This window comes from Zingiber officinale, chromosome 3A, assembly GCF_018446385.1.
Source record: "Zingiber officinale cultivar Zhangliang chromosome 3A, Zo_v1.1, whole genome shotgun sequence".
NCBI lineage: Eukaryota > Viridiplantae > Streptophyta > Magnoliopsida > Zingiberales > Zingiberaceae > Zingiber > Zingiber officinale.
In genome coordinates, this window is record NC_055990.1 from 56937063 (window position 1) to 56959737 (window position 22675).

Here is a 22675-nt window from a genome sequence, read left to right on the forward strand (position 1 = left end):
AAGGGAAGCTATAGTGAAGGAAGGCGACAAGGAGGTGTGGATGGATGTGTGATGTCTGAACTATGGAAGCCTTGGGATTTTCTTAAAGAATTTATTAAGATTTTGTATTTAGACATTTTGTGAAATGTAGGTGGATTGAGTCCTTTTTGCATTGTTGGAATTATGCTTTTATGTTGATGGTTTATTCATAGAATGTTTTTATATATTTAGAATTCTTCCGTTTAAATTGCTATGCACATTAGTCCCATTATTTGAATTATATCACTATCGCATGCATGCACAGATTGATATGTTTTTAGTTGTGAACAAATGTTAGAGTAGAATGTTGAGATGAGTTATTTATGTTTTCAGCTGTTACTAAATTGCATGATTCGAGTTTTCAAAGAGTTCTAAGTATTACTATCAACATGTGAGCAAAATTAGTTAAGTAAATTTTATAGTTAAGTAACGACAACACCCTCACAGACTAGTAGAGAGGAGGGTGGGGTCGTTACAATAACCGCCCTATTTTTCTTGACAACTACTTTGTCATCAAAAGAAACAGAATATCCATCCATAAATAATTTAGAAACTGAAATCAAGTTCTTTCTAAAACATGGTATGTAAAGATAATTTCTCAAAATCAATGTTTTTTTCCGATCAAAAGATAAATAAACATCTCCCACTGCAACAACCACCACTTTCGTAGCATTGCCTATGTAGACGGTGATCTCACCTTCCAGTAGTCATCGAGTTTCCTGCAACCCCTGCAATGAATTGCAGACATGATCAGTGGATCCCGTATTTACATACCAGGTATTGGTAGATAATGTTGGTGCAACCCTAGGTCAAGGTTGACCTGGTTGACCCGACTCGAGGTGACTTGACTCGAGTTGTATTTTGATGTTTGACTTGGGAAGATTGTTGGTGCAACCCTAGGTCAAGGTTGACCTGGTTGACCCGACTCGAGGTGACTTGACTCGAGTTGTATTTTGATGTTTGACTTGGGAAGATTGTTGGTGCAACCCTAGGTCAAGGTTGACCTAGTTGACCCGACTCGAGGTGACTTGACTCGAGTTGTATTTTGATGTTTGACTTGGGAAGATTGTCGGTGCAACCTTAGGTCAAGGTTAACCTAGTTGAGTTGCATGTTTGACACTCGTGAGAGAGTTCTATTCTTGATGTGAGACAAGAATAGATGGTTGGGAGATTATTGGTGCAACCCTAGGTCAAGGTTGACCTGGTTGACCTGAAAAGTCCAAGTATGGAGACTTGGCACTGGAAAAGTCCAAGCAGGGGAAAAGTCCAAGTATGGAGACTTGGCACTGGAGAAGTCCAAGCAGGGAGCTTGGCATGGGAAAAGTCCAAGCAGGGAGCTTGGAACGAGGGAAAGTCCTAACTGGGATGTTAGGCAGGTGGAAAGTCCTGGTGAGTGAAGCCAGGTAGTGGGAAAGTCCTAACTGGGATGTTAGGCAGTTGGAAAGTCCTGGTAAGTGAAGCCAGGCAGTGGGAAAGTCCTAACTGGGATGTTAGGCAGTGTGGAAAGTCCTGGTGAGTGAAGCCAGGCAGTGGGAAAGTCCTAACTAGGATGTTAGGCAATTGGAAAGTCCTGGTGAGTGAAGCCAGGCAGTGAGAAAGTCCTAACTAGGATGTTAGGCAGTGTGGAAATCATGGTAAGTGAAGCCAGGTGAAAGTCCTGGTGAGTGAAGCCAGGCAAGGAAAAATCCAGATGGATCAAGGATGATCGGACATCTGGTGTTGAGAAGGTCAAGTAGGTCAAGGGAGTGGCCGGATACTTGACACGAAGAGAAAAGTCCAAGTGGGTCAAAGGGATTGACCGGACACTTGGTGGAGAGTCTTAGCAGGTCAAGGGAGTGACCGGATGATAAGCATGATGTACCAACAGGTCAAGGTTGACCGGATGTTGGTTTGGGAGACTTGGGATTGGTTTGGGCAAAAACCAAGCTCTGGATCGGTCTGCAGACCGATCCAGTGATATGTTTGTATATCTGATCGGTCTGGTGACCGATCAGATAACAACTTACTGATCGGTCTGGGGACCGATCAGCATGAAGCCTGATCGGTCTCCACGACCGATCAGAGACGCAGCCAAGAAAGGTGGGATCGGTCTGTGGACCGATCCAGCTGTGGCCTGATCGGTCCACAGACCGATCAGGAAACGAACAGAAAGTTGGGCAACTTTCTGTGGAGCAATCTGATCGGTCTAGGGACCGATCAGCCCAGGGCCTGATCGGTCCCCAGACCGATCAGAAGGGTCCTGGACCGATCAGGGTGGAACCTGATCGGTCCGCATTCGACCGTTGAGTCACAACGGGTCGCTCCGTCTTCTCCGCTGGTTTCTGTCTTTGCTGTGCAGGTGATCGGTCCGCATTCGACCATTGAGTCACAACGGGTTGCTCCGTCTTCTCCGCTGGCTTCTGTCTTTGCTGTGCAGGTTCGCAGGTTATAAAAGGAGATCAAGGCTTTGGTGCTACTTCTTCTTCTTCTTCTTCCTGTCTCTAAGTGCTGCTGTGCTTGAGCTTTGTTGAGCTCCTCCAAAGCTTCGCGTGAGCTTCCGGCTGGGTTCCTGCTGTTGTAGGCGTCGCTTGAAGTTGCTGCTTCATCCAGCCGACAAGAAGGCAAGCTAGGGTTATTACATTCTTGTATTGTACTTAGTTTCTTGCTGTATTCTGGTACTCCTGTTTATCTTGCTGTTGCAAGACATTGTGGCGAGGTTTCTCCACCCAGAAGGAGTTTGATTTAGCCGGTTTTCCCGGGGACTCATCCACCGACGGATTGATAGGCTTCGTCCACCTTACGGACACGCCGAGGAGTAGGAGTATCATCTCCGAACCTCGTTACATCCTTGCGTTGAGGTTTGATTTCTTCTCCTGTTTTCTTTCTGCATTTAGTTTCCGCTGCGCTAACCCTAGTTTGTAGAAAGAAACGCGAAAGATTGGGGTAGGCTATTCACACCCCCCTCTCTAGCCGTACAAAGGATGCTAACAGATAACACTGCTAAATATGTTTCGATGACTAATGAATAAGATATACCTTTATTGTTCTCGTTTCTGCGAGGACAGTCCGTCAAATGAGCCATTATCTTGAGGATATGATCCCTTACGGGTGTCTCTTCAGTCATGGTGGTCGTCATTAAGTTTCGCATGGCCTCCTGCCTGGCAGCCCGATTCAGGTGTCCGAAGAGTTCCTTGAGATTGAGCATCATATCATAGGCAGTGGGTAAGGCCTGATGCTGATGTTGCAGCACATTTGACATAGAAGCCAAAATGTAACACTGCACCATCTCATCTGCCTTGACCCATTTCCTATGTCTCTCTATCTCCTCTTTTCTAGAATCCTTATCAGGCACACTAGGACAAACCTCAAGAAGTACGAACTTGTATCCTTCAGCAGTTACGACAATGTCCAAGTTTCGTTTCTAATCAATATAATTGGGACCAGTAAGTTTGTTTTCTTTTAAAATAATAGCAAGAGGATTGAAAGCCATTTTGAAATCCTGAGAATCACAAAATAAGATATTTGGTCAAAGCTTTAGAATTTAAAATAAAATTGATCCCTCAAACAATATAATTTAAATTCACCAACACCTCAAAACACCGTGAATTTAGTATGTCATGATAGTGCAGACGTATACTAATTCAAACATTTATAAGAGGAGGTTTTACCCATTAATTTTATTATCTTGTCAACCTAACTTTATGACAAATAAAATTAATAGTTGGTTTATCTTCGGCCACACAAAATAATAGCAATGACTCCGATGGGGAGGATACTATTAAATGCGCCTAAGTGTATATCATTACTTGATACTTAGTCCATTAATTAGGATTGTGCCCCTTCAGATGGAGAAGATCACACAAAACTAAATAATTTCCTATAATTATCCATAGAGGAAGTTTGATCTAGTGATCTGCAAATAAACTCATCCGATTGGAGGAAAGCACTTAAAGCCAACGTGCAAGTTTGAATGTATCACTTACAAACCAGTAATGGAGACCGTGGAATTTAAATAAATAAACCCTCTCCCACTTAGTTATTTAAACGAAGAATTTTAACATGCACACAAAAGCATACACATCACAGCACATAAAGGCAATAAATATGAAAAAAAAAAAATTCAACTATTATGGCCTCATCCATAGCTATTCTCCGTATGCCGCTAACCCTAGCCGTCGCCAACCCTAGCCGCCGGCCCTAGGGTTTATGTCATTGCATCCTTCTTGCTTCCTCTTCCGCCGCGCCTCCGGTCCTCAAGGTAGCACCACGCATAGCAAGGAGACGAGCCGCAACAACAAGAAATAAAAAATTACATTTATCGATCCTATATTCCACGAAGGAATGTACATGTAATCTAGATCGAATAAAATATAAAATAAACTAATACAGCTTCGGCTATATTTAATAATTACAATCATGCACACACAAAATGCCCTCGACATGCCCAAGGGTCCAAATCACATACAAACACAATAGGCCATAATAGTTGTACTAGGATGCCCGCAACCACAGAGTTAATCTATTTTGCATATCCTACTATTATCCTACCTAAATTATATATGACTAGTGCATAATTTAACCGAAAACCAAACATACAGAGGCAGAAACCTTGCTCTGATACCAATTGCTGGCGCTCGGAATTCCGTTCTATGTAAATCCCCTGTACAAAAATTTGTACAAGGACAGAACTATTCCTAGCAAACCATTTGCATGATCAGACATGTGTTTGATCAATCAAGCAAGTTCTTTATTGATCAAAATGCACCTTGGTCGAAGCACAAGATCGTAGCCTCTTGTGCTGGTATTTTAGGATCCATACAAAGAAACAAAACTAGTTGCGCTGCGAAATAAATAACTAGTTGTACCTTTCTTCGTAGATAAAGACCTCTTGATCTTCTGTTGTATTCCTCTCCTCTTCTTGGAAGTCATGTGGGCGACGATCTACCAAGACAAACCACCCAAACCTTCTTTTGTTTCCAAGCCGCCTACCACCAAAAGATGCAAAGAAAAGGGGTGCCTCCTCCTTCTTCTTCTCCTCCAAACCGCCTACCACCTAGGGTGGTTCTTCCCTTTTTCTTCTTCTCCTCCAAGCTCCGGCCACCAAAGGAGATATGCGCCGGCCCTAGAGGGAGGAAAGCGAGGAAGAGATGAGAAGGTGGAGCGCCGACCCTAGGAGGAAGAGAGGAGGTGGGTGCCGGCTCTAGGGGAAAAAAAAAGAGAGAAAAGAAGAGATGAGGTTCTGGCCACAAGCAAGGGAAACCAACTCAAGAGAGATTAGGTTATGGTGGCATGGCCTCCTCCCTTTTTATAACCTTTGGCACCAGATAAAAGAAGAGAAATATTAACAGAATTTTTGTTTTAAAAAAATCTCTAGAAAATAATTAACATAATTCTTTTTAGAAAAATTTCTTAGGAAAGAATTAATATAAATTTTTTTAGAAAATTTTTAAGAAAGAATTAACATAATTCTTTTTAGAAAAATCTCTAATTGCGTTGAGAAAAAATCTCCCTTTTACAACTCCTTTTTTTTCTTCCTTTTCGTTTCTTTTCCTTTTCTTTTCTTTTGGTTTGGTTGGCCCCTTGCTTGGGCACCAAGCAAGGCTTGGCCGGCCTCTTTCTTGGGTAGGAAACAAAATCAAATGAGTGAATGTGAGGCTATGTAGAGGCTACAACAGGAACCGAGAGGAGGAATTGGTTTTGGCCTCCTGATGGACTTGAACTTCCTGTGTTCGACCCGAACACCCAACTCAAGTTCATCAATAATAACTCATAACACTAAAGAGTTATTATTAAACTACCATACCAATCACATATTACAATATGGGCTCCTTCTTATCATGAGTGCGTTAACCTCCCTATGTTTAAGATATTGTATGTCCGTTAATTAAATGAGTTACTGACAACTCACTTAATTAACATTTGATCCAAGAGTAGTACCACTCAACTTTATTATCATCCCGAATTAAGTCCACCTGCACGGTTTACATGATAATCCTTATGAGCTCCTCAAGGGGACATCATCAACCTAAATAAATAGGACACAGTTTCCTTTTATAATCAACAACATACTATATAAATGGTACTATCTACCAACTTATCGGACCTATTGATTTAACGAATAAATCTCACCCATTGATAAGTCAAAGAAATAAATACTAAGTGTACGTGCTTGTTATTATATCGGGATTAAGAGAACGCACATCCATAATAACAGAGATTCTATTCTTTTTATGCAGTCAATAAAAATCGAACAATCTCAAATGGTCCTGCTCATTACACACATAGTGTACTAGTGTAATTTTATAGTCAAGATAGACTAATACCAAATTATACTATAACAGTTCCAATGGTTTGTCCCTATCCATCTCGGTCGTGAGCTACTATGTATAATTTATAAGGAACTGATAACATAATCTTCTGTGTGACACCACACACCATGTTATCTATAATATAAATTAAATGGACAACTACATTAACATATAAATAAATATAAAATGCAACATTTGACTAAAGTGATTCTCATTTCAAAATAGATGTTCATACAAAAAGCTAGGCTTATAGTATACATCCCAACACCGACGCATACTGCTCCCTCTACGGGGAACGTACTCTCACTTACTCCTCTCAAGAGAGTTTACCTATTGCCAAATCAGTCCTCCAGACCAACTGGACTTTCTGCCTAGGGTTACCACCCCTAGGACCTAGGGTTACCAACCCTTAGGACCTAGGGTTACCACCCCCTAGGGTTTTCCTCAGCCTAGGGTTACCACCCCCTAGGATCTAGGGTTACCACCCCCCAGGGTTTTCTTTAGCCTAGGGTTACCACCCCCTAGGACCTAGGGTTACCATCCCGTAGGGTTTTCCACCTGCCTAACCGCAGCTAAGACTTTCCACCACTAAGGGTTACCACCCCATAGGGTTTTCCACCTTCCTAGAATCCACTAGGACTTTTGCCTAAGACAACTTAGGACTTTCCTACAAGCTCAATGAACCTTATTAGATAACAAGACAACTTAACTTTGAACCCTTTGACATAATCAAAACATAGGTTCGATCGTCGGATGCTTCCCGCACCAACAACGGTTGCGTAACAAGTTTTTAGCGTTGTTGTCATGGACTGCGTCTATTACATTAGAGATAATCATTTGAGTTAGACTAAACTTTTCTTTTCTTTTCTTTTCTATTACATAGTTATAACTAGTCTTAGAAATTCTATTTTTGAAAGCTTACCTTGCATTTCTTATTACTTTTTCTACAATTTTTCTTATTGTAATTCAAATTCTGCATTTTATATTTTCAGTATTTCAGTTTAGTTTGTCTTTAAAGTAAAGAGAAAATTTGGAAAACTTGTGATCTTGTTCTTTGTATGTGAAGATCTAACCTTGCAGGTGATTTGTTACCTTTTGATCCTGAAATTGATTGAACCTTTCATAAAAGAAAAACCTCGTAAAGACATTTAGAAGAACAAGAACACTCAAATATGACAAACAAACCACTGAAAGATTATGCAGCACCTAATGCAAGAGGACTTCGTTCTAGCATAACAAGGTCATCTATTGAAGCCAATAATTTTGAAATCAAGCCTGCAATAATCACTATGGTTCAACAGAATCAGTTTGGAGGCGGACCACATGAAGATCCTAATCAAAACTTAAAGTTTTCTATGAAATCTATGGTACAATGAAAATAAATAGTGTTCCAACAGAAGCAGTGCGCTTATTATAATTATTTGGATTTTCTTTGAGAGACAGAGTCAAACAGTGGTTGAATTCTTTGCCTACAAATAGTATATCCACTTGGGAACAATGTGAGCAATAATTTTAGGACAAATTCTATCCTCCAAGCAAAACTGCTCATATGAGAAATTTGATAGCAAGCTTCAGGTAGTCAAACTCTGAATCATTATTCGAAGCATAAGATAGATACAACAATATGCTTAGACAATGCCCACTCATGGACTGGAAAAATGGCTAGTCTACATACGTTTTATAACAGCATCAACTATTATACAAAGGTGTCTCTAGATTCTGTAGCAGGAGGGGCACTTATGAACAAAAGCCTAGATGAAGCCAAGAGCATTATTGAAAGTGTATTAGAAAACCATCATCAATGGGGATCAGGAAGGAGTGGAGGGTATTCATATACAAATCCAATTAAAGCATCAGGAAAATTTGATGTAGATGAAATTACTTTGATGTCTGCAAAACTAGATGCTCTTACTAAAAAGCTAGAAAATATGGGAATGACTTCTAGCACGATCAATACCATAGTGTGTGTTTGCAAAACATAAGGAAGCATAGATCATGCTCAAGATTCATGCCCATTGGGAGCCATCTCTGCACAAATTAATCAACTTGAATAGTGTGATGCTATCATGAGTTACGATAAGAAACAGAACAATCCATACTTCAACAGATACAACCCTGGTTGGAAGAATCATCTAAACTTCTCTTATCATAATAATCAAGAACAAAGACCATCCATGAGGGCTAGACCAATCTACCAACCTATTGTTTGGCGTTTCGCAAGTGTACGGAAATGTCGTAAGTAATAATAAAAGATATCGTATCCATAGGGACTGGAATAACCACTAAAGATGTCTCAACGCGACTTAGCTAAACAACTAATCAATTGATTCACAAAGGCAAAGTGTAACTATGAAAAGTAAAACATAGAAACAAAAGAATAAGAATCAAGAATAAGGGCAATGATAAGGGATGTTCTAGGAGTTTTGGTTTCTTTGTAAGGTTGTTCAATGTAAATGATCTACCGAATCTTATTTCTCAATTGTCTATCATTTGTAGAGAGTTGTCGGTTCTCTCTTGCAATAGAAAACCGACCTAGGACTAAATCTATACCTAAATGTGATCAAATAGAAATGAATCTATGTTGTCCTTACACGGGCTTGCCTGTCACGTGCGTCCCTCGGATAATCAACATAGGAATTCACCACTCATCAACCGCATCGAGATATAAAGATTAATGCAAATTATCCATCCAACCCCCTTGAATGACCCTATTTCACCTTCAAGATCATCCCTCAAACATCCTTACATGGGCATGTTTTTGTCATGAACGTCCCTCGGAAAATCGAATGAGAAACAATCCATACAAGATCAACAAGATATTCAAACATTCAATCAAGCATGGTAATTAGGCACAATCCATACAAAATAAAATTGATACAAATAGGGTAAAATCATAGAAATAGGAAATCAGCAAATCCACAAGAGTTTTACATCAAATCATCCTTACAAATACTCCCTCCATCCTAGAACAAGAGATCTAATCCATAGAACAAGGAAAGAAATTCAAAGATAAGAAAAATACAAACATCTTGATCCCAAATCTAAGAAAAAAAAGGAAGAAAAGCTTATCTACGATGAAGAACCATCTTCGGATCCAATCCTCATTCCTCGGAGTTGAAAGATGAAGATCTGCCCTTAGATCGCGGGAAATCTCTCCAAGATGAAGAAGAATCACCCTAAATCTTGATTCCCCCAAAAGGGAGAAGATCCTCTTTGAAATGAGGAAGAAACCCTTATATAGAGAGGGAAATTTGGGCACCACACAGCCCCATGACCTGGCTGTGTGTGAGACACGGCCTATACAACTCCCCTTGCTGCCCAGGTGACACGGTCATGTGATGCTCACACGGCCATGGCATGCTCTGCCACTGCCCCCTTGCACGGCCGTGTAGATCTACAAGGCCTGCTCTGCCTCCAACTCTAGAACTCATGCACGGTCGTGTCTGGGACATGGCCAAGGCAAACTTGGCCGCTAGATATGTTTCACGGGCATGCGATGTTCACACGGCTGTGCTCCTCCCCTTCTTTGCTGAAGTTGCATGGGTGAGCACCACCACACGGCCTGGACACTCCCCTTCTCTGCCAATGTTGTAGGAGTGAGCATCACCACACGGCCAGGCTATCTCCCCATGACAGGGTCGTGTGGCTCACACACCCCCTTGCATCACATGGCCATGTGGCTCACACACCCCTTGATTGGCCTTGCATAGCTATGTCTTATTGCAACGTCTTTTACTCCATCAAGATGGGATTTACTCTAGTTGATGTCTCATCAAAGTTGTAGATCCTGAATTTATCTACAAATTGGTTCAAAGAACAGCTCAAAACTCCAATGGAACACAAAGTTATGCATGTTTTACGCTTGGTGTGCAGTGTAGGGATTCCACATGGCCCTGTGCTAAGGCCGTGTCACATAGAAACACAGTTTAGACCTTCATGAAGTGGTTTTCTCTGGTTTAAGTATTCTTAAGAGTTGTATATCTTGAAGTTATCTACATTTTGATATATGTAACGGCTCATAACTCCAACTAAGCACAAAGGTATGGCCATTTTACTTTTGGTCTGCAGTGCTGAAAGTTCCACACGGCCTTCGCACGGCCGTGTGACATTCACACGGCCTTTGCATGGCCGTGTGACATTCACACGGCCTGAACACGCCCCCCACACGACCTTGACATGGGGGTGTGGTCTCCACATGGCCAGAACTTGCAAAAACTATGTTTTTGCATGCCTGTGACACTCCAAAAGCTCTAGACTTCATTGAAGCTCCGCTTTTGCTCTAAATTACGTCCTATCAATCAAAACAAGCAAAAAGCAGATCTCTGAACAAAATATAATAGAAGTATGACATCACAATGATATAGGGTGCAATAAACATAGATTATGCTGATGAAATACAAGTAGATGTGCATCAAAACATGCATAAAAGTGTATATAATCTACGCATATCACACCCCCAGACTTAAACCTTTGCTTGTCCTCAAGAAAAATCCCGCAATCTAAATTCATATGTTCTACAATGCACTCATATCCCTAATGCATTTTCCTAACTCTATCAAAAAGTTTCATTAACAAGCATGATCATGGAAACAAGTCAAGAATGGCTCAAGCATAAGTCTCTTGTGCATAGTGCAAAGATTGACCCAAACTTTTCAAGTTTTAATCTATGTCCTAGTCAAGTCGTCATCCAGATGAGTTCCTAATGTTTACAGTGATAGGCACGTAACCAGTGATAGGCACTTACCTGCCACACACTTGGTTCATATTTCTCAATCAACCCAAAGTCTTAAAGGCGTGCTCAATCTCAAGATAAGCTAAGCAGTCATTTCCCCAGTAATCTAACTCGGTCTCAAAGGGGCGACTTACTAGATTCCACTCACGACAATTGGTTTTTATATCCCTTATTCATTCTTTTTTTTCATAAGTATTTACATTGTGCAAAACTTATCTAGTAATGTACTTTTAGCACAATTGTTGGGATATTTCGATTTTTTCAAATGAGCTTACATGATTTAAGCCTCATCCAGTAACCAAAATGAAGTTTGAGAAATCACCATGGGAACCAAGTACTAAACAAACAAGATGAATCATGACTATTTCAATGATATCAACTATCCAAGCTCAAGTATAGTGAAGTGAAGGTAAGATCCTTAAGGTCAAGCCAAAACTAAAACCTATCTCCATATGATACTTAGCTTATATCATGCTACCCAAGATAGAGAAAAGAGGTACATTAAGCATACTGCTAGCATCATTTACAACATCATGAATCTAGATAATGAACATGCTAATATTTTCACTTAAAGACAAGAAAACATATAAGTGAAGTTTGATGTTCCCAAGATGAATGTCATAAGAAATCAAAACAAAATGAAAGACATAAGCAAAAAAAAAAAAACAAAGTAATTCAAATGCATCTAATGAATCCCCTCAGACTTAAACTTTTCATTGTCCCAGTAAAAACTATAAATAATGTGGAGGAGATTAAAAGTAAGAGAAGTTACCAAATGATGCATGCCAAATGCCCATGTCATTAACTTCTCCATCATATAGTTATACTCCTCCTAATCTTTGAGTCCTATAAAAGAAGATTGACAACAAAAATTAAGTAGAGGATACATGTTTATTATAAAGAATGAAATGAAAGTAGAAAGAACTAAAGACAAATGAAAACAAAGAAAATGAACTTGGGTTGCCTCCCAAGAAGCGCTTGTTTAAGGTCATTAGCTCAACCACCTCATTAGATTTATCGAAATCTCGCTCTTGGAGGGGTAAGATATTTCAACACCCTCCTACCAAGGGCTCTTATTATAAAGGGAGCTTTCAATATAGGAATTACAAAATGAAGTATTGCTCTCTCCATCTTCATCTTCTTTGAAGTTCTTTCAAGTGGTTGAAGACGGTTCAGTGTAAGCTTCCAATTATTAGCCCAAGTGAAATCTGCACATGCAAAGAAAATACAAATCTCCCACAAACATATTAGATAAGATAGAGTCATAACCATATTAAGATAAGCAGAATAAGAAATAAAAATTGAATCACATCCAACAAAGTCAATAATAGGTAACTCTATAAAATTTTCCAAAAGATCACAAGAAGTACTTACCTTGCTTTGCTGAGAGATACGTGATATTTCTAAACATGTGGATGTGACTTCCTCTGAATCAAATGATGGTTCTGGCTCTGGCTCAAGTGCTGGCGATATCAAAGATGGTGATTCTTGAGACTCAACCATATCTACATGAGTCCCTACACATTGGTCCACAACATGCTCAATCCTTGCAACTCTTATAACATCTAAGGATTGTGTGGACAAAGGAGGTGATTCTTGAGATGCTGCTTCCACAACACAACTCCCTACACATTGTTCTATATCAACATCATCAACACAAACATCAAAAAACAAACCCACATCAATATCCTCAATAAGAGAATCAATTATAGGAGGATCAATAACTTCACTTGCAATTTTAAATTGATCAACCACATCACATTTATCATCTGAAAATTTAATGTCACTACAACACCCTATAAAATTTGGAGGTAGATCTAAAAACTTATTTACCACTGCTTTATCTTCACAATCCTCATTTGAAGAGTCTTCATCTTTATACAAATTAAAAAATTTGCACTCAACCTTACCAGTGTCACAGAATTTTTTAAAGTCATAGTTCTCATTGACCCCCACTAACTTTTGTGGAAAAGGAACCCTTAGTGAAGGTCTTGGGAAATGTACTTCTAATTTCCCATTTTCCCTTTTAGATTGTGGAGAAGATTCAACTTTCTTATCTAGTGTTGTTATGATCAATCGTTGAGGAAAAGGTACTTGTGGCATTTGGGAACCTCCTGGAATAATGGAACAGAGTTCATGTGGTCTTCTACTGTTCTTCTCCTCAATTCTAAACATGTCATTTTTCAGAAGTTCTTCATGATTTTTTTCAATTCTCAACCCAACATCATCACACTTTTCACTAGATCTTGTCTGCAAAGGTGGGGGATCTTCTTTAAACCAATTTGAAATAATACTTTCAATCTTTGCCCCTAAATGTTTGAACTCCACGTTCTGTGACTTGTGATTTTTAAAACTCATAGATGGTTGAGTTACAATTTGTTTGATAGGCTCTATAGCATTTATGGTTTGCACTTCTTGAATGTTTGAGGGAGATTTCATCCAACTTATGTTTGACCATTCATGGAGGTTCAATGTCACTTGATCAATTAACATATATGCTTCATCTACACTTTTATCCATAAAAGAACCTCCAGTTGATGAATCTAATAAACTCTTATCTGATAAAGAAATTCCCCCATAGAATATGTGCAAAATCAACGATTTTTCAAAACCATGATGAGGACACTATCTTTGAAGACTCTTAAATCTATCCAATGATTCAAATAATGATTCTCCGTATGCCTGAGCAAAATTTGTTATGCAATTCCTCAAATATACTGTTCTGCTTGGAGGGAAAAATGATTCAGAAATTGCTTCTCCAATTGTTCCCAACTTGTAATGCTTTGAGGACGGAGAGAATATAACCAAGTCCTTACTTTATCCTTGATACTGAAAGGAAATGTCATCAATCGAACTGCATCTGATGAAACTCCTTCACATTTCACCATATCACAAATCTCTAAAAATGTTTCAAGATGCAGATAAGGACTTTCTGACGCTTCTCCTCCAAATTTGTGACCTTGTATCATAAAAATTAACTCTGGGTCTAGTTAAAAACTTTCTGCTTCAATTTGAGGTTACACAATGCGAGATAAAAATCTTGTAGAAAAGGGTGTAGGAAAATTTCTCATAGGCCTGCTTGACATGTTAGTGCTCATGGATATTCAAGAAAAAATTATTAGAAGAAAAAAAATTGAAGAATCAAAGACAAGAAATAAAATGCAATATGAGAAGCAAGAAAAACAATGCAGAATTAAAATTGCAAGAAAGAAAGTGCATAATGAAAACAAGAAAGAAAAGATAAAAGAAAAAAAGGAAAATGTTTAGAATAATTCATATGCTAAAGATTGCAAGATATGTTTACAAAAGAAAAGAAGAAAGAAACTAGATCAAAAGAGAAAACAGAGAAAAGTTAGATTAGGGTGCTAGAAATCAAGAATGCAAAGTTAGAATTAGAATTAGAATTGCAACAAAAAGAATTGTCAAGAATTAGAAAGATATGCAAATGATGAAAATAGAATTCTAAAGATTAGTTTCAATTATGCTAATGAAAGAAAAGAAGTTATGTTTAACTCAATTGATAATCTCTAATGTTATAGCGCAACCCTCGACAACAGTGCAAAAAACTTGATTGACGTTCCACAAGTGTACGGAAATATCGTAAGTAATAATAAAAGATATCATATCCACAGGGACTGGAATAACCACTAAAGATATCTCAACGTGAGTTAGCTAAACGACTAATCAATTGATTCACAAAGGCAAAGTGTAACTATGAAAAGTAAAACATAGAAACAAAAGAATAAGAATCAAGAATAAGGGCAATGATAATGGATGTTCTAGGAGTTTTGATTTCTTTGTAAGGTTGTTCAATGTAAATGATCTACCGAATCTTATTTCTCAATTGTCTATCATTTGTAGAGAGTTGCCGGTTCTCTCTTGCAATAGACAACCGACCTAGGACTAAATCTATACCTAAATGTGATCAAATAGAAATGAATCTATTTTGTCCTTACACGGGCTTGCCTATCACGTGCGTCCCTCGGATAATCAACATAGGAATTCATCACTCATCAACCGCATCGAGATACAAAGATTAATGTAAATTATTCATCCAACCCCCTTGAATGACCCTATTTCACCTTCAAGATCATCCCTCAAACGTCCTTACACGGGCATGTTCCTGTCACGAACGTCCCTCGAAAAATCAAATGAGAAACAATCCATACAAGATCCACAAGATATTCAAACATTCAATCAAGCATGGTAATTAGGCACAATCACAACAATCCATACAAGATAAAATTGATACAAACAGGGAAAAATCATAGAAATAGGAAATTGGCAAATCCACAAGAGTTTTACATTAAATGATCCTTACAAATACTCCCTCCATCCTAGAACAAGAGATCTCATCCAAAGAACAAGGAAAGAAATCCAAAGATAAGAAGAATACAAGCATCTTGATCCCAAATCCAAGAATGAAAAGGAAGAAAAGCTTATCTACGATGAAGAACCGTCTTCAGATCCAATCCTCATTCCCCGGAGTCGAAAAGATGAAGATCTGCCCTTAGATCATCGAAAATCCCTCCAAGATGAAAAAGAATCACCGCAAATCTTGATTCCCTCAAAAAGGGAGAAGATCCCCTTTGAAATGAGGAAGAAACCCTTATATAGAGAGGGTAATTTAGGCGCCACACGGCCCCATGACCTGGCCGTGTGTGGGACACGACCTAGACAACTCCCCTTGCAACCTAGGTGACATGGCCGTGTGATGATCACACGACCATGGCATGCTCTGCCACTGCCCCTTGCACGGCAGTGTAGATCTACACGGCCTGCTGTCACGCTCCGCAAGTGTACGGAAATGTCGCAAGTAATATAAAAGATTATCGTATCCACAGGGACTGGAATAAGCACTAGAAATGTCTCAATGTGAATTAGCTAAACAACTATCCAATCGTTTCATATGCAAAGTAAGGGTAAACAAATCTAATATTAAATATCAACAAACAAGAGTTTAGTGTTTTGGGATATGATAAAGGGAGATTCTAGGAGTTTCGGTTTCTTTGTAAGATTTCTTGAATGTAAATGGTTCACCAATTCTTTTCCCTCAATTGTCAAACACTTGTAGAAAGTTGCCGGTTCTCTCTTGCAATAGATAACCGGCTAAGGACTGAGAAATATATCTAAATATGATCAATTAGATGTGAACCTACGTTGTCCTTACACAGAAGCGCACCTATTACTATGCCTTCCTCGGATATCAACATAGAAGCCCACAACTTATTAATCTAACAAGATACAAGAAACTAATAACAAAATCCATCCTACTCTCTTGAATATTCCTATTTTCTCTTCAAGATTATCTCTCAAACGTCCTTACACGGGCTTGCACCTGTCACGTGGATCCCTCGGATGATCGAGTGAGAGTTTATCTTCACAAAGTCCACAAGAAATCCAAAAAATCAATCAAGAATGAGAATTAAGCACAAATCACCATTAATTATTCAAGATCTAATTGATACAAGCAAGACAATGTCATTGAAACAAGAAAATGACAAATCCATATGAAATTACATCAATCCATCATACAAATACTCCCTTAATCCTAGAATACAAGATCTACTCCATGAATCGAGGAAGAAAACCCGAAGAAATAAAGATTACAAGCATTTCTTAAATCCCCAATCCAAGAAACCAAGAAGTGGGGGAAAGAGAAAACTTATCTATGAAGAATCCTCGCTCCGGATCCAATCCTCGCTCCGGAGTCGAAATCGTCAAGATCTCCCTTAGAATCGCCCAGAAATCCTCCCAAGAATGGGAGGAAACCACCAAATCTTGCCTTCTCCCAAAAGGGGGAGAGATCCCCTTTCAATTCATGAAGGAAGGTTTAAATAGAGGAGAAAATCGGGCGCCACACGGTCGTGTGAGATTCACACGGCCATGTCCAGTTCCTTCTCTGCCAAAGCTGCACGGCCATGTGACTCCACACGGCCAGGACCCTTCTGCTCTCTGGAAATGCTACACGGCCGTGTGGTGCACACGGCCACCACCTGCTTGGTCTCTGGAAACTTCACACGGTCGTGTGATGCACACGGCCACCACCTGCTTGGCCTCTGAAAACCTCACACGGCCATGTAGATCCACACGGCCACCACCTGCTTGGCCTCTGGAAACCTCACACGACCGTGTAGATCCACACGGCCATGTAAGGCATCTGCTCTGATTTCTTCAAATCAAGACACGGCCGTGTGAGATTCACACGGCCATGTCCTCTTCCCTTCCTGTTAAGACTACACGGCCATGTGTGGTACACGGCCTGATGATCTCTCCCTTCAATTACTTCCAAGCTTGCCCGAGGATGCATAATCTTCACCAATTTCGACTCCTGTGTACAGAAAATGCACAAAAAGCAGATCTCCGAACCAAAAGAGTAAATACGCTAAAAGGAAAGCTGGAAGTATAAAAATGCATAGATCAAGCATGCTCAAAGTATGTAAATGTGCGTAAAAACATGCATAAAAGAGTATATAATCTACGCACATCACACCCCCAGACTTAAACCTTTGCTTGTCCTCAAGCAAAATGCTGCAGTCTAAATTCATATGTTCTACAACACATTCATAAAACCTAGTGCACTTTCCTAACTCTATCAAAAAGTTTCATTAACAAGCGTGATCATGGAAATAAGTAAAGTATGGTTCAAGCATAAGAATCTTGTGCACAGTGTAAAAGTAACTCAACACCCTTCAAGTTTCAATCCATATCCTAGTCAAGTCGTCATCAAATTTGAATTCCTAATGTTTCCAGTGAAAGACAAGTAACCAGTGATAGGCACTTACTCACCATTCACTTGGTTCATATTTCTCAACTAACCTAAGGTCTCAAAGATGTGCTCAATCTCAAGAGAACCTAAGCAGTCATTTCCCCAGTAACCTAACTCGGTCTCAAAGGGGTGACTTGCTAGATTCCACTCATGACAACTGTTTTTTATATCCCTTTTTTTTTTTTTTTTTATAAGTGTTTGCATTGTGCAAAACTTATTCACAAATGTACTTTTAGCACACATGTTGGGATATTTTGATTTTTCCAAATGAGCTTTAATGATTTGAGCCTCATCCAGTAACCAAAATGAAAGTTGAGAAATCACCATGGGAACCAAGTACTAAGCAAACAAGATGAATCATGACTATTTCAATGACATCAACTATTCAGGCATTAAGCACAAGTGTAGTGAAGATAAAATCCTTAAGGTTGAACTAAAACTAAAACTCATCACCATAAGATTCTTAGCTTATTAATGCTTCCCAAGATAGAAAAAAGAACTACACAAAGTTTACTACTAGCATCATTCGAACATCATGAATCAAGACAATAATCATGCTAACATTTCACTTGAATCCAAGAAAGCATATAAGTAAAGATTTGATGTTCTCAAGATGTATGCCACAAAAAATCAAAACAAAATGCAAGACATAAGCAAAAACAAAAACAAACAAAGAAAATCAAATGCATCTAATGCATCCCCCCAGACTTAAATTTTTCATTGCCCCAATGAAAACTAAAAACAATGTGGAGGAGATTTTAAGAGAAGTTACTAAGTGATAAGCTCCAAATGGTTGACATTCATGTTTTTTTTTAAGATACTCCTCTATACAATGTTCACAATCCTCCACAACTTTAAAATCTACAAAAATAAGATAGACAAGAAGAATTAAGTAGAGGGTATGATTTATTATCAACAAAATAAAAAGAAACTAAAAGTAAAATGAAAACAAGATTGAACTTGGGTTGCCTCCCAAGAAGCGCTTGTTTAAGGTCATTAGCTCGACCACCTCATTAGATTCATCTAAATCTTGCTCTTGGAGGGGTAAGATATTTTAGAACCTTCTTACCAAAGGCTCTTATTATGGAGGGAGCTTTCAATATTGGAGTTAAAAAGTGATGTATCGCCCTCTCCATCTTCGTCTTCTTTAAAGTTGTTTCAGGTGGTCGAAGACGGTTCAGTATGAGCTTCCCATTATTGGCCTCTCGAAAACCTACACACCCAAAAGAAAAATAAACCTCCCACAAGAATGTAATATAAGAAGGAACTAGAATCATATTAGTATGAATTGAGTATGTATCAAAAAATGAATCACATCCAACAAAATCAATTATAGGTACATCTATGAAATTTTCTAAAAGATCACTAAGAATACTAACCTTGCATTGTTGAGATGTACCTGAAAGTTCTAAACAATGGGATGTGACTTCTTCAGAATTATGTAGTGGCTCTAACTCAGGTGTTGATGATATCAATGATGGTGATTCTTGAGACTCTACTAGCTCTGTATAAGTCCCTACACATTGTTCCACAACATGATCAATTCTTAAAACCTCTAAGGGTTGTCTTGACAAAGGTGGTGATCCTTGTGATGCTGCTTCCACAACACAGCTCCCTACACATTCTTCCATATCATCATCATCAACACATACATCAAAAAATAAACCAACATCTATGTCCTCAATAGGAGAATCAATAACAAGAAGATCAATAACTTCACTTGCAGTTTTAAGTTGATCTACCACATCACATTCATCATCTGAAAATTCAATGTCACTATAACACCTTATAAAATTTTGAGGTAGATCTGAAAACTTATTTACCACTACATTATCAATAAAATCCTCATCTGAAAAATCTTCATCTTCATATATATTCAAAAATCTACACTCAACCATATTAGTGTCACAGGATTTGCCGATGTCTTTATTTTCATTGACCCCCACTAACCTTTGTGGAAAAGGAACCCTTAGCGAAGGTCCTGGGAAAGACTGAACTCCCTTTTTCCCAAATTCCCTTTGAGCTTTTGGAGGAGGTCCAACTTGCTTATCTAATGTTGGTGTGATTAATCGTTGAGGGAAAGGTACTTCTGGCCTTTGGGAACTTCCTAGAGAAATGGAATCGAGTTCTTGTGATCTTCTATTATTCTTCTCCTCAATTCTAAACATGTCATTCTTCAAAAGTTCTTCATGATTTTTGCCACTTCTCAACCCAACATCATCACACTTTTCATTGGATCTTGACTGTGTAGGAGGGGGATCTTCTTTAAACCATTTTGAAACAATACTATTAAGCTTTGCCCCCAAATGTTTGAACTCCTCACTCTGTGACTTGTGAATTTCAACATTTTTAGGTGGTTGAATTTCATTTTGTTTGACAGGCTCTCTTACATTTATGGCTTTCACTTCTTGAATATCTGAGGGAAATTCCATCCAACTTTTGTTCGACCATTCATGGAGGTTCAATGTCACTTGATCAATTAACGAATAAGCTTCATCTACACTTTTGTCCATAAAAGAACCTCCAGCTGATGAATCCAATAAAGTCTTGTCTGAGAAAGAAATTCCCCCATAGAATATGTGCAAAATCAACCATTTTTCAAAACCATGATGAGGGCACTGTCTTTGAAGACTCTTGAATCTATCCCATGCTTCAAATAATGATTCTCCATATGCCTGAGCAAAATTTGTTATGCAATTCCTCATGTACATCGTTCTACTTGGAGGGAAAAAATGATTCAGAAATTGCTTCTCCAATTGTTCCCAACTTGTGATGCTTTGAGGACAGAGAGAATATAGCCAAGTCCTTGCTTTATCCTTGATACTGAAAGGAAATGTCATCAATCGAACTGCATCTGCTGATACTCCTTCACATTTCACCAAATCACAAATCTCTAAAAATGTTTCAAGATACAGATAAGGACTTTCTGATACTTCTCCTCCAAATTTATGACCTTGTATCATGAAAATTATCTCTGGGTCTAGTTGGAAACTTTCTGCTTCAATTTGAGGTTGCACAATGGGAGATAAAAATCTTGCAGAAAAGGGTGTAGAAAAATTTCGCATGGGCCTGCTTGACATGTTAGTGCTCATGGATATTCAAGAAGAAAAAGAAAATTATCAAGAATCAAAAACAAGAAATAAAATGCAATATGAAAAGCAAGAAAGCAAATGCAGAATTTAAATTGCAAGAAAGAAAGTGCATAATGAAAACAAGAAAGAAAAGATAAAAGGAAAAAGAAAAATATCTAGAATAATTCATATGCTAAAAATTGCAAGATATGTTTACAAAAGAAAAGAAGAAAGAAACTAGATCAAAAGAGAAAACAAAGAAAAGTTAGATTAGAGTGCTAAAAATCAAGAATGCAAAGTTAGAATTAGAATTAGAATTGCAACAAAAAGAATTATTAAGAATGTTATTCAAGAAAGGAAAAAAAACTTTTGAAAACATAATTCTAACAATTAGTTATAACTATGCAATATGAAAGGAAAACAAATGTTATGTTTAGTCTAACTCAATTTGTAATCTCCAATGTTATAGCGCAGTCCCCGGGAACGGCGCCAAAAACTTGTCACGCTCCGCAAGTGTACGGAAATGTCGCAAGTAATATAAAAGATTATCGTATCCACAGGGACTGGAATAAGCACTAGAAATGTCTCAATGCGAATTAGCTAAACAACTATCCAATCGTTTCATATGCAAAGTAAGGGTAAACAAATCTAATATTAAAGATCAACAAACAAGAGTTTAGTGTTTTGGGATATGATAAAGGGAGATTCTAGGAGTTTCGGTTTCTTTGTAAGATTTCTTGAATGTAAATGGTTCACCAATTCTTTTCCCTCAATTGTCAAACACTTGTAGAAAGTTGTCGGTTCTCTCTTGCAATAGATAACAGGCTAAGGACTGAGAAATGTATCTAAATATGATCAATTAGATGTGAACCTACGTTGTCCTTACACAGAAGCGCACCTATTACTATGCCTTCCTCGGATATCAACATAGAAGCCCACAACTTATTAATCTATCAAGATACAAAAAACTAATCACAAAATCCATCCTACTCTCTTGAATATTCCTATTTTCTCTTCAAGATTATCTCTCAAACGTCCTTACACGGGCTTGCACCTGTCACGTGGATCCCTCGGATGATCGAGTGAGAGTTTATCTTTACAAAGTCCACAAGAAATCCAAACAATCAATCAAGAATGAGAATTAAGCACAAATCACCATTAATCATTCAAGATCTAATTGATACAAGCAAGACAATGTCATTGAAACAAGAAAATGGCAAATCCATATGAAATTACATCAATCCATCATACAAATACTCCCTTAATCCTAGAATACAAGATCTACTCCATGAATCGAGGAAGAAAACCCGAAGAAATAAAGATTACAAGCATTTCTTAAATCCCCAATCCAAGAAACCAAGAAGAGGGGGAAAGAGAAAACTTATCTATGAAGAAGCCTTGTCTTCGGATCCAATCCTCGCTCCGGAGTCGAAATCGTCAAGATCTCCCTTAGAATCGCCCAGAAATCCTCCCAAGAATGGGAGGAAACCACTAAATCTTGCCTTCTCCCAAAAGGGGGAGAGATCCCCTTTCAATTCATGAAGGAAGGTTTAAATAGAGGAGGAAATCGGGCGCCACACGGCCCCACGACACGGTCGTGTGAGATTCACACGGCCATGTCCAGTTCCTTCTCTGCCAAAGTTGCACGGCCGTGTGACTCCACACGGCCAGGACCCTTCTGCTCTCTGGAAATGCTACACGGCCGTGTGGTGCACACGGCCACCACCTGCTTGGTCTCTGGAAACTTCACACGGCCGTGTGATGCACACGGCCACCACCTGCTTGGCCTCTGGAAACC

The 22675-nt window shown here is 38.7% G+C and overlaps 2 non-coding genes across 2 annotated transcripts; both read left to right on the plus strand.

Annotated features, from left to right (window-relative positions):
- Positions 1-13645: 13645 nt before the first annotated feature.
- On the plus strand, positions 13646-13753 carry LOC122054431. The gene has a single exon (XR_006132743.1). It is a non-coding gene; the product is annotated as a small nucleolar RNA R71 (small nucleolar RNA).
- Positions 13754-20407: 6654 nt separating this feature from the next.
- LOC122054315 lies at positions 20408-20515 on the plus strand. The gene has a single exon (XR_006132642.1). It is a non-coding gene; the product is annotated as a small nucleolar RNA R71 (small nucleolar RNA).
- The last annotated feature ends 2160 nt before the right edge of the window (positions 20516-22675 follow it).